Raw genomic sequence first — 14472 nt, 5'->3', positions numbered from 1 at the left:
GGGGGGTCACCCCACTATTGTCTTGCCATCTTGCCTAGCATCAGCCTTGATTACATTAGCTGGAAGACACATGGAAGGAGAATTATAAGCTAATCAACCAGCATGAAATGAATATTTTAGAAATAGACTTTCAACTTTGATTAGATGTAGAGGGTATAATAGAATAATCGGATGGGGAAGGTGTTACCTTAACAATTCACTGACTCACTAATTGCTTAACTTACCCCTTTTATAAAATGCTTTTGATTTACTTTCAAAATCATAGCAAATAATATGGTTATGGTTATAAGTGTGATGCTCAACTGAAGAGAGGGACTAATTGAACCATAGACATGAATCCATTCATAAATGATTGAGTAGATGAAGAACTCATGAAGAAGTAGACCAATACATTTCCTTACGTCAATCAATGCCAATAGAGGGTTGGTTCTCTAATCTCTCTCAAACAAGAGGATGGAGCTCAACAAATGGATGAAGAGAGAGGTCAAGAACTATGAGAGATATCTTAAACATGCTTGAAGAAGTGGTGGTAGGTTACCTAAATCAAGAACCATGCTTCTCCTCTAATTCAGCCTATGGATGGTGGGAGAAGGCCTCAAGGGAAAGAGTCTTGAGCTGTTGCTAATGGATCCCGTTGCAATAAATTAAAGACTCTTCAAGAAAGCTTGAGCTACAGGGAAGGTGCCATGGCTACCATTGATGCTTCCACTCCAAAGTTTCAAGAGAGTGCCAAGATCAGAGATCTCAGTCAAATGAGTGCCAAGAACTGGGCAATGAAGCTAGAGATCAATGTGGCAAGTGCTGGAGTAGGAGGAGAATGACCATATGACTTAGCATAAAATGCACCGAAAACTATAAGGTTGTATTTGGAGGCTCCAACTGGGTGAGGTGAAGCTCATGGGTACTCTATGGGCCACCCAAGGTGTTAGGAAAGCAATGCGAGATGGCAATCAAGCCACTCGGGGAGAGAGAAGAGGAAGATCTTGGGAGTTCTTGGGCTAGAGGTTCCATGGCTACCTCAAGAAATTGTGAGGAAGAAGAGGAAAACTCACTTTTGGGGAAAAGTAGTCATAATGAAGCCATTCTCCAAGTCTTGAGTATCCTTGGGTAAAACACCTCTAAAATTGAGCTATAGAGTAAAAATGAGTCGCCATCTTTGTCTGTTTGCCTCCAAATTTGATCAAAGGTCCAATTAAAACTTCAAGAAAGGATGTCATGGCCTTCAAGGAAGTTGTCAACCTAGCTAGGATACTCCTTGTGTGCCTATGTACTTGAGTAACTAGGGTTTCCTGAGACTGAAAAGAAACTAAATCTAAAGGAAGAAGAGAGAGAAGAAGGATTAAAGACCAGTGCTTTGATACCAATTGTGATGAAGTGAATCTAACATGACCTAAGAGAGAGAAGAAAGAGTGTAAAAGAGAGAAAGAGAGTGATAAGGAGAGAGAAATACTAGAAGAAGAGAGAGAAAGATAGAAACAGAGAGAGAAACAAGAGAAAGGAAGCCATGGAAGTTGTGAAGGTGAAGAGAGTTTCTTGATTAATGCAATATGACTGACCTAACCCTCTTACACCTTAAATATTGTCGATGTGACTAGTGTTTTTCTCATAATTTTCATGTATCCCACTCATTTACAGTGTTTATCTTTTAATGCATGGTTTTTGTGCTTGTATAGTACTTTATGCATTTAATATATATATGCGATATTATCATAGCCTAAAGAATAAAAATCTTTGAAGGACTACAATAATATAAAGAAATATATTTATCATTACAAGTAATGATTTTATTTAATTTTTTTAATATTTTTAGATAATATATTTTTTATAAATATTTATATATAAAGTGTTATTTATCTTAGATGCATGATGAAAATCATGAGTGCCACCTAGATCAAATGGAAATCCATCCATGGAATCATAGAATCCTTCATTGGTGGCATGCTCTTCTTCATGAATCTCTTCAATCATTGGGTACGCATCAACATGCATTAAATTCCCCTCTTAATCTTCTTCTTCTTCAACTTCCACATCTTGAGTGATCACCATATTGATTTTTGAGTTCTTAGCTTTGCACTTCGGCTTATGATCTTGTGACCACTTCTTCCCACACTTGAAACATAATCCTTATGCATTTCTCTAAGCTTATCGTGAGGAAGGAAGTTATTGTTAGAACTTTTTTGGGACAGTTTAGGAGCATTTTCAGCTCTTGAAAAAGTATCTCTTGTCTCAGGCACATTTCTGAAAGTTTTTTCCTATTTCTATGCATAACTTCCACCTTGTTTAGAGGCATACATCATGGAAAAAGTTGGTACTTTGCTATTATAATTGTTTTGACTGTTATAACCCCTACTTTCTTGCTTAAAAGAGTCTCTTCAATCAATGAAAACTTGCCCATATTTTGTAGGTTTATTGGAAATATTATTACCCATACTCCTTTGCTGGAAATTTCCTACATCTCTCTTGTACTTCAAGGAGTATCTTTCAGTCAATTGTATAGCTTCAAGTAATTTTTTGGTTGTTGAGCTCCTACCTCCGATGATAGGGCAGGGTCAAGACCAAAAATGTATTTATTCAGCTTAGAAAAATCTGAAATGCCTTCAACATACATGGAGAGATTCAAGTAGGTATTGGGATAGTCTCTAACAAGCATTCCTCTTTGAGCACATGCATACCATCTTCTTTGGAGCTTGTCTTTTTTCAAAGGAAAAACAAAGACATCAATCATTGCTTGCTTAAACTCCTCCCAAGTGACAAATTTTTGCTCAATCTTGTGTATGTAATGCCACCAAGTATGGGTGTAACCTTCAAGATGAAGAGCCACGAAATAAATATTGGCTTATTCACTTCTAGGATAAAGGTGAAGTACAATTCAAGCTTATTAATCTACTCCTCCCATTCTAAAGGTGAAGCATTATCCCCTTTGAAATTAGTGATATTGCTATTTTCCTTATATTCTTTTTCATTGTAAGATGGCCTTCATTGACGTGTCCCAACTCTTTTGATAGTAAAAGGTAATCATTCCCTGCATGCACTTCATGTATGGCATGTTGTCCTTGATGTATGCTATAAGAAATCCCAATGCTTAAATCTACATCTATTTGTTTAACATTATGGGCTTCATTTGTGTAATTTTGATCCTCTTGAAATTCCTTGATACCATCATTCGATGCTTCAATAATGGGATCTTTCTTCTTATTCCTGGCCATTAGGAGACAATGATGTAGTAGTAGACAATTTCTCAATTAATCCCATGTTTCTCTCAAAATATAGCACAAATACCAATGCTTAATAGCTTTGTGGGAAGCTTATTATATGGGAATATAGGATATTTCAAAAGATATGGACTTGGGTTGGATACTTTGGGTGGAACAATGTCAAACAATGTCCCCATGTATGCTCTATGGATGCTGTCTCAGTATACCTAGTGTTAGAAAATAAAAAATAACTTGAACTCCCCATATCAAATCGCCAAAATTTTTAATTAAAATCAAAGCTTAGGAACCCCTCTTCAAATAGAGCTATCAAGTTTTTAATTTGGATTAGGACAACATAATTTTTTGTAATTGAATCTTCAGGTCTAAACAGGAGTTTCCTGCACCCTGTTCACCATCTATAAGTTCCCTATTTGACCATATAGGAATATCCTGAGTGGAAGAAACCATTGTAAACCATTGTAGCAACCACAAAAGGGTTATGGGGCACCTATAGGGCTCAAGGATAACTTGTAGATTGGTATGTACCTGTTGTATGACCTATAAAAACTCTACACAATACCTGTAGGTATCTTGAAAATGGGAGATGCCCTGCATCTCTTCCAATCTTATTCTAATGGAATATTCAATCACCTGTGGTACCCTGAATAGGACTGATCATTATTGTACTACTACTAAACTCTTATAATGGAGAATGTACATGTACCTAAATTTGAAAATTGCATGGGCTCCAAGACAAGAGGGGTGTGCAAAGTTCCACCTCAAACGTTGGGTTGTACACCCCTTTAGGGTCTTAATCGGGAAGGGAGGGTCACCTCTCTTTTGTCTTCTCGACTCGCCTAGCATCTGCTTTTTCCTCATGGGAACCAACATGGCAAGTACATTCTAATGGCTAATCAAACAAGGATGCTATGCATTGACTCAAAAATCCTTTGAATTCTTCAATGAAATGTAAGTGGGTATTGGGAAATGATGAATTGAAAGGGCTATGGATAGGACATTAGCCTTTTGTAGTGACTCACTGCTTTTACAATATTCCCACTTACCATTTTGATGGTTATTGCAGTCCTATATCATCAATGTTCAATTATCCATAAAAAAACCAAGTTAAGTAGACAGTGATTAGCATTTATGCAATCAATTCAGCATCAACATTTGAATGGACAGGAAAGAAATTCATTAAGCAATCATAATCAATCCTAGGCTGAACTCTACATGTCCTTCAATGGGAATTAAGAGGTTCTATTACACTCAATCTCTCTTATGAACAATAGGATTGGTGCAACAATTGGATGAAAAGAGAGATTAAGCTGAAAGCAATAGAATTACCTCTTTAATGTTGATGAAGAGTAGTAGATGAATCCAACCAATCAACATTCAGCATAAACCACCATCAATGGACTAAGATTGAAGATCATAAGACCAACTTCAAGAAAGCTTTGTCCAATATGATTGCTCTCGTGTAATCTTTAGCTCCCGACCAATAAGATTGCTCCAATGCAATCAAGAGAAGCCAAAGATTTGATAGAAGTATACAATAACTTGTTGGAGAAGATCCTGTGAGCTTTGAAGAGTGTAAATTCTTGTTAGAATCAAGGATTCCATAAATTTTCAGACATTACCATGTTCAAAAAGCTAGAAATGCCTTCAATCTTGAAGGAGTTCTTCAATGTAAGCCCAATCTTTATGAAATACCTTCAACTAAACCTTCATGGGGTTGTAGACAATAAAAGCCCTATGAATTGAAGCCTCAATGAAGAAAATTTTGATGAAGATTGATGGCTGCCCTGTTTTTCCACAATCTGAGATGAGGAAAATGCTTCAATCTTGCTTGGAAGCTCAATGTTGGTTGTAGATGCTTGCTTTCCACTTCTTGAAGTTAAAAGAGACTAAGATTGACTCAAAACTTTAAGAAAATGCTGAGATCTTCATGATGTCCACTTTCAGCCATAGTTAGGGTTGTGAAGAAAGCCTTAGGGCTGAAGGAGAGTGAAAGATCAAGTAATAGAGTGTAGGTACTTCTTATCAAGGCAGCCAATGATCCAACAAATAAAGAAGAAGCTCAGTGAGATGAAGGAGGGAGGAATGAGCACAAAAAACGGTGCAAACTGTCTAGCCCCTTCTTCTGCTCCACGTGATCATCAACTTGATTATACTTCGCCAAATAGGTAGTCCACAGGTTTCTTGAGACATTAGGAATCAATCTTTGAAGGTCTCATGAAGAGATATGGCCATGGCAAAGAGAAATAAGAAGAGATCTCATGGCAACTTTTAGCAAGAAGCTTGGAAAGAGAAAAGAGAAGCTTCCTCCAAAAAGTAATCACAGTTTAACCTCTCTAAACCCTGCTTAGGTCTCAATTAAGTCCATGATCCTTCAAAATGGTCCCAATTTGACCACGAACCACCAAAATGACCATGAATCCACCATTATTTCTTCAAACATTCTTCAAGACTATCAAATTTAGTCACGGCTTACTATAGAGACCTTAACTAGTCACGGTTTCAACTGAATCAAATCCTGTGATTAATTATTCTCCTCTAGTTACTTTGTAACTAAATTTACCATGAAAATGACCTTCCCATTGGATCAAAGATATTGCATCAAAGATATGCTCTGATACCAATGTAAAGAAGCTAATTCCGCAAGTAACCATTAAACTGAAAATATAAAGAAATAGACTAAATGCCAAGAAATCATAGCCATGGTGGCTAGGCATGAAATGATATTACCATAAATGGCTGAGAATCAAATGATGAGAGACTACAGCATGGTATGCATCCCAAGCTATAGTGACCAAGAGTATTCACCCCCTTAGATGGTTGGAGGTTGAGACCTCAAACATGTAATGTTGTAAAATGGCAACAAGATGATAGGCTAGTTACAACTTAGCCTTTTATACTTAACCCTAGTAGGCTAAATATTGGCTAAGGCATTTAGGCACTTTGACTCTATTACATTAGTCTATGTTAACATGAATCTAGCCTTCATCTTCCATCCACCATAGCTCCTGCCATGCTCTAGATCTGACATTTTTACATCACCTTTAAGAGCTGGACCAACAGGTATAGCTGTTTGTTCTGCCATAGCCACACGTGCCTTAGCTCCAATTTCAACCCCCTTCTGAGCACTTATAGGTGCGGTGCATGTACCTCATCTTAATGCCATCCGCTCTCTCTTTACCAACATATACACTGCCTCAGTTACATTAGCCCATTTCAACCCCGTTTCAAAAGAGGCGTCTTCTAAATGATAAGTCAGCTTCTTTTGCAAGATAGGATCTGCATCCTTTAGAAATAAATCAATTTTTTGACTCTCAAATGATTGCTGCTCATCGGCATCCAACTGCGCATATCGACTTTCAAATTCATGATGTAAAGCTATAGCAACAACCCTTCATTGGGCTTTTCAATCCAATCTGTAAATGTCTTTTTAGTTACCAATTATGCATCTTCCAAGAAAAACTCTTCTCTCAAAGCTTTCTTAAAAGCTTCCCAATTAGCATCTCTCCTATGTAACTCATCAATCCGATCATGCAATGCATGCATTGCCAAACAAGAGAAATACCGACTCCATGTATACTATGTGGTACCCCATGAAACAACATCTTTTCTTCATACAACTAGATGAAGGACAAAACATTTTGACCCTTAAACTGATTCAATTCTTATCCCATTGCCTGCAGTGCATTCACAATTAAGGAATCAATTCTTTTTACTTCTTACCGAGTTTGTATCTCTTGTTGTAACAACAACTGCTGTTGTTGTTGTTACAATAAAACAATCATATGTTGTACAGTATCACCACCACTTGAACTTATAAAATCCCCCATCTTTACACACATGCTGCCAACTTTCACGTTGAATTCACCACTATTGGAGCATTTGGGGTCAAAAGTCTATCACGAGGGTAAGAGACAGTAGGGTGAAGGGAGATTCAGGGAGAGGAGTAGACGCAAGAAAAGGGTTTTAAAGAAATAGAAGATGTAAAAAAATACTCATAGAGGTGAAGCCTGTCAATTTATTTATGCATCCTCAGAAGATAAATCTCTTGTAGACCAAAAACGTATATAAAATAATAGTTTCCTTTCTACTGCTCAAACCACCAGTCGGATGTTTCCATTGGCTCTAAAAGGGGGATAAAATACTAGGACACCTTGTCAGAACTCTCCCAGATCACTCCTTCTCCCAATTCGAAGTGTTATCTCTTGCTTGTAAATTGCAATCGTGCATCACATGATTTTTTCAATACTTCTTTTTGCATAAAATCCCCCAAAAATGGCTAAAAGATACTTCATTTTTTTACATGTCATCATATTCTAGAATTTTTCTATAGCTTTTGGATATTTACAAGAAATAAAATTCAAAATATCAAAAATAGGTTAAACTTGTCAAAAAATCTAGTATTTTTGAACCATCCATAGAGAGCGGACATTGACACTAATGACTAATATGGCATTAACTCTCTAGATCAATAAAAAGCCGAATGATGATGCACTCTAAATTTTTTCACACTGTGTCCATATATCGATATGACAACGCTCATATTTTTTGTCGAAATTGGCCATCGCTAATTCCCCATTCCCTTCTAATGATTATTATTTTTGTAAAAATAAATGAGATTGAGATTGGATTTTATGCATTCCTACTCCCTTATATTTCATCCCATTAACCTAACACGTATACACAAATGAAAAAGAACCAATCAAAACCCTCAAAAGTGGGTAGGGCACTCAACTTTTGGTTGTATCCCTACCCTAATGTAAAAAAGTAAAAAAGTGAATGAAAGAGATTAGTCTTTTGTGTACAACTTTGAGAGCAACCCTTCTTCTTGCTTCTATCTCATCCTCATGCACCTTGTTGAGTATAAGGATATTGAGAGTGTGAGTGAAGAATATGGAGAGTAAAGCTCATCTATCTTCTTATATTCTTTTTCTTCTTCCCTTTCTTCGTTTATAACTTGGAGGGTGAGAGGTAGAGTGTGCGGTTGAGAATGAGTAGTGGATACATGAAAGAGAGACTGAGGGGATCTATTGGAAAACCTCTTCTCCTCATCTTGTTGCACATTACATGGGTTAACAAGAATCATGTTATGGGTTAACATGAGCAAATTGAGATACATTACATGAATCATGAGGCCATCTAATTTTCTCTTTCAAGATAAACTACAAGGCAAGCAAAGATACAAGTAGGTGAGTTTAATGCACTTCCTTTTTTCTTTTTTCTTTCGTGTTTGCGTTACGATTTTAGAAGAGAAGAGCTCAATAGCTTGGAGATTAGAACGTAAGCTAACTTTGTGGGAGATGATTATATTATTACATATTGAAACTCTTGAGAGAATACGAGTATTTTCATGTCTCATTATTGAGCATTTGTGCCAACATATTTGGTTTGATTATTTACATAGAACACAATAAATCACCAAAGGTGCTCACATTTAAATTGTTTGGTAGAACCACTTCAAGAAAGGGTGGGTGTAGCAATGCTAGATTAGCAATTCCTTTTGCAGCATTACTATTAGCATCAATAATTAGCAAGGCTTTAAAAAGTGCTAATTTTGACCCAAAAGTGACTTTTTTCCTCTCCTCTCAAAGAATGGTATTTTTTATCTCTAACAGTGGCTAACCATATTGTATATGTATCTAAGCTTTTTTCATGCTTTGCTTTGCCCTCTAGTCCTTCTAAATCAATATTATACGAATAAACTTTATCTACTCCATTTCCTCTTCTATCTTACATTTCCTAATGAAACCTCTTAGAGACATAAGAAATTGTAACAAGATGGTGGATTTTCATATTCATGTGCATGAAGAGTATGCTACTACAAAGCCTCCTTATATCAAGCATAGCTTAGATATAACAACTGCTTTCCAACATGTTTAGAGGAAAATAAAACTATTGATGTTGGATAGATAGTTCATTGTACCTAACGATCCTAGCATTAGGCCACCTCCACCTTTTAATTTCAGACTGCAATAGGTGCATTCCTTGGGACAAAATGGAACCTCTTTATAGACATTTTTAGGGCACATTTAATATTATTGTATATGATATTCAATTATGGTTTAAATGTAAAGCATGATCGGTACACATTTTTTTAATCATTAGCTCAAAGTCCAAGATTGCTTGGTCATAATGATCTTTGATTGAAACTCGCCGATGTATTACATGTGGTTATAGACAAGCAACACTTTCATCGGATTGTAGGACACGTTGATTGAGATATGCCTCACGATCTTGAATATCCCAGGCATCATCCTTATCCATTTCGTCTATGTTACAACAAACAATATGCTTTTGTTTCCCTCATTGTTTCTCTTCTCCCATCTCTCTCTACTTTTCTCTCTCTCCCCTCTCTCTTATTCTCTTTTTGTTTCTCTCTCTCTCTCTTTTATTTTTATATTTTTCTCCATCTCTCTAGTTGTGTTCCTCTCCCTCTCTATTTCTTTCTTATCCCCCTCCCTTCCTCTCTCTCTCTCTCTCTCTCTCTCTCTCTCTCTCTCTCTCTCTCTCTCTCTCTCTCTCTCTCTCTCTCTCTCTCTCTCTCTCTCTCTCTCTTTCTCTCTCTATCTCCTTCCATCTCTCTCTCTCTCTATCTCTCTATTTGTCTCTCCCTCCCTCTCTCTTCGTTTCTCTTCCCTTTCCTTCTCTTCCACTCCCTTCCTTCCCCTCTATTACTCTCTCTTTGTTTCTCTCGCCCCCTCTCCCTCATTGTTTCTATCCCTCTCTCTCCCTCTCTCTCCTAGCTTCCATCTCTTTATTTCTCTCTTTCTCTCCCTCTCTCTAATTTTCATGAACCTACCTCTCTCTCTCTCTTCCTTCTCTCTCCCCCTCTCTATTTCTATCTCTCCTCCCTCTCTACTCTTTTTCATCCATCCCTCTATTTCACCCCTTCTTTCCCTCTCATTAATTCTCATGAAGTCCCCTCTCTCTCCATTCCTTCTCTCTCTCTCTCTCTCTCTCTCTCTCTCTCTCTCTCTCTCTCTCTCTCTCTCTCTCTCTCTCTCTCTCTCTCTCTCTCTCTCTCTCTCTCTCTCTCTCTCTCTCTCTCTCTCTCTCTCTCTCTGTGTGTGTATTTCTCTCTCCCATGTCTCTTCTCATTGTTTCTCTCCCTCCCTCCATCTCTGTATTTCTCTCTTCGCCTAAAAGAAGCCCAAACACACATGCTAATCCACACCACTTTACCCTTATCTTCTTGCATGAACAATACATACACTTTAGCCTACATAGAAGTTTACTTGAAGTCTTGTACATCGAGCAACTTAAATGCACTAGTCATACTTCAAAAACTATATAATCTCTCTTTTTCCTTCATAAAACTCATTTGTATATCACAAATATTGCATGAAGATGGCATCAATCTCAAAATTCTTCTCTAACCTTACTCTCCTACTTTCTCACCCACAAACATTTGTGATTTCAGACCTAATTGTGCTCCACACATCAAGTCTTGCAAGGCCACCACTTCTTACTTGCAAAGAATTGAATCCTTGCATGCCATAAATTTCAAATTTGCTACTATCTTCAAGAAACCATCAAAACTTGAGAAACCCAAAATATTGCAATTACAATGTTGGGCTACACTCTGAGGCCCCAAATTGATTACATCTACAAATCAATTGAAGAACTAATTTGTTTCATTTTTGCACTAATGTTTTTCCTTTTGTGCATCATATCTTTAAATTTTTGCACTAATGTTTTTCCTTTTGTGCATCATATCTTTAAATTTTCACAATGAAAAATTAGACTTACAACGAAAAAAATTGATATTCAAACTTTAAGCCAAAAACATATCCTTCGATGTAACCATTAAACTAGACTATTGTAAAGGGATCAAAATTTTATACATTAATAAAGCTTATTGGTTCATCCTTAATCCACCATGCTAATAGAATAAGGTAAGATCACCAAGTGAATATGGCTGACTACCACAGCATTATCAAGATAGAACCACAAGAAACACACAAAAAAAGGTAATTATAAAAGAAAGAAAGGGAACCATATATTCGTTATCCTTGATCCAAGAAAAAAGCTACAACGAACAAAACAAGGATTCTCTCTCCCCCCTCAACTTTCCTCACATGAGAGTGCACAAGTACGACTTTCACAAAAGGAACATGTAATAATCTGACCCTTCACACCTCACCAAAATTTGAATATATGTTATCGCCTCCTAAGTTATGTGCACATGGTGAGGATCAAATGTGCTCACATAGTGCATATTCAAACCCCAACACATAATATCAACAATCTTCAACTTTGTCTACTCATTCCTTACACGAACTATCATATCCACTCTTCAAATGCGAATATAAGTGGCTACCTCATTCTCTTTCTTTGTCTCCAAAATAGAACCAAATATAGGCAATTCTAGCTCAAGGCTCTTGCATTCACTATGTTGTTTATGGTGTTGTAACCAATCATCTATGAAATCATGGAGTAATGGTGAGAAGATCAAGGTATTCTCACTCTCACTATGATCACACCCAAGTTTCACCTATAGATTGTAAAATGCTTGCTTACTCAAATCACCACAGGAAAACAAGCTTCTTGGACCTTGAAGCACCCCTATAGCAAGCCCCATACTGCAAACCACTTTTCACCTGTATCACTTAATGGTACAAAAGTCAATTGAAAGAAGAGTTAGTGGGCTTTATAGTTAGCAAGGTTTCCATTAGCTTAGGGGTGTTTCACACCCCCATCATTGCATGTGATTTGCACGGCCTTTAAGGATAGGATTAGTAGATTGCAAGGTCCTTAAGGCTTATGGTTGATATAGGGGGATGACACTCTTCTTAGTATAGTCATATGTGTTTGTAAGTGGAATTAGAGTGCCCTAGTCATTAACATAATTGCTACTCTCTCCATCTCTTTGTCTTTCAAGATTTTGTATTACTAAATTCATCGTAGGATATGGAACATTTGTCTCCTTGAAACTCTCCCGCAATATGATATGGGTTCCCAAAATTTTAAGTTGTTTTCGATCTTCATTCCTTACAAAGCCTCCAAACTTCTACAACAATTGGCATTATCCTTGCCTTAATTAGATTTTCCACATGTAAACAATGAATAGAATTTTGAATGTTATCTTAACTCTTCTCAATGATAACACTTGAATCCTACAACTTGCTCAGCTATAGTGCTTTGGACCACTTTAAATCTTTTGTCATGAATTATGTAATTTTCCATTTGGGATGATACCAAGGGTTTAGATTGCTGTCCAAGATTAAGATTGAGATCCATGTTCACCTTGTATGGATGTGTGATAACCCTTTAGACACCAAATGGTAAATCAAGTGTACAAATCATAGTTTAAACAGGAGTAGAGAGCTTCACAAGGCTTGTAACCATCAAACAATGAAATATTTCAATTGATCACGATAAAACAAACAACATTATAAGCACTAAATCGTAAAATGATTGTAACTATTAAAGATTGAATAGAGAGAAAGGAGTTTCACAATCATGTAATCAACAAAGAATTAAACATCCATAATAAACACAATCGAAAAAAAGATTAACCAAATCCACTCTTAATTGCATTAATTTGTTTCTTTATGCCTTCAAAAGTTAGCTTCAATATCTCCACATTGCACTTATCCAATTTGTATTTTATTTCAAAGAAATTAGTTTCCTCTTTAATGTTGCTAGCATTGGCTTGCTAATCTAGCTCAAATATTTGTAACCTCAACTCCTCTTGCACATGCACAAGCTATATTGCAATGTACTAACCTCTAATTTCCTATCCATTTGAATATATGATGGTAATGCTCCACCATTGACCCCGCGAATGGAATGGAACAAGATTGTAGGATTGGAGATTGGGGAGGCACTCAAGTTCAAGGATCAATAACATAGCTTGAACCTTCATCCCCAAGATTTATATGTCCTAGGCAAACTTGTCTGATATTTACTTTGACATTTGTCGGAAGCACCTTCTTACACTATTGAATATGCACATACTTCGTCTAGATTGACAATGTGTTGATATCTTTTGTTTTTTTTCTCAAGACTTGCCTCCCCATTACGGTTGCCTTGGATATTTTTTTCCAACTCTGCAAGATGATGAACTAATTGGAGCATGAAGGGAATTCATGGATGTCATAAAATTTAAGCAATGCTTATATAGAAGAATTTATAAACATGTAGCTTGAGGGTTCATTCTCTCCACACCCTTACATTCATGAATGCAAGAAATCATAGAATAACGACTCTATGCAAATATCTCAAATAAACATTTTCTTAACTATTTTAACATTGTAATAAGAGTGTATTCTAAAGCGCAAGAATGCATTGTCATCTAGAAGATAATCCATGTAGGAGTACACTTTTATCATTTTCATCTCACTTCTTTAAATTGTGTTTTCTTATAAAAAATTTTATATCTTTTTAGAGTGAAAGAGAAATCATATATTTCTTACAAGGCCCTCCAAATGACTTTGAAATCTCCTAATGTTTGAGTGGTGATTGGAGGCTAGTTCTTATGAACTTTGCATTCCACTATGTCCATGTTGAAGCTCCAGTAGATCTAACAAAGTCTCTCTCCTATAGCAACTTTCTTGTCACTTTCCTTGAACTTGACTTTCTATTAATTATCATACTTTGTCACAATAACGGCTACTAAGTAAGTATACAAAGGAGATTAAGGTAGGGATGTCTAAAACAACATTTGATTCATCACCATGACAACCTTTTTGCACTCAGTGAGCTCAATGGTTAGACATTAACCGAATGCTAGTATTGATGAGAAAGTATAGCATGCTCTTCAAATGTCTACTTCTCACATGGATGGCTCTCTCTCTCTCTCTCTCTCTCTCTCTCTCTCTCTCTCTCTCTCTCTCTCTCTCTCTCTCTCTCTCTCTCTCTCTCTCTCTCTCTCTCTCTCTCTCTCTCTCTCTCTCTCTCTCTCTCTCTCTCTCTCTCTCTCTCTCTCTCTCTCTCTCTCTCTCTCTCTCGTCTATTCCATTCATACCCCCATGAATGCAAACAAACAAGACAACAAAACAACATAACATGAGAAACTCTTATTAATGCCTCTCTCCTTCTTGCTTGCTTGTGTGTGCTTGAGAGAGGAAGTGTGAGAGTGTGAGGGAGTGAGCGTGTGAGGGTGAGGGACCATGGTGGAGAAGCTCTCCATCATCTCCTCTCTTCCTCTTCTATTCTCTTGTCTCGCACACGGCTATGGAGGATGGAGCTTAAAGGATGAGGCTTGAGGTTGCTTGAGCTCACATCTCAAATCATGGAGCCACCGGCTTGCTTGAGG

This window comes from Lygodium microphyllum, chromosome 9 (assembly GCF_053477565.2).
Source record: "Lygodium microphyllum isolate KBCC chromosome 9, Lygodium_microphyllum_v1.1.10, whole genome shotgun sequence".
Taxonomy (NCBI): Eukaryota; Viridiplantae; Streptophyta; class Polypodiopsida; order Schizaeales; family Lygodiaceae; genus Lygodium; species Lygodium microphyllum.
Note: the sequence above shows the minus strand (reverse complement) of the source record.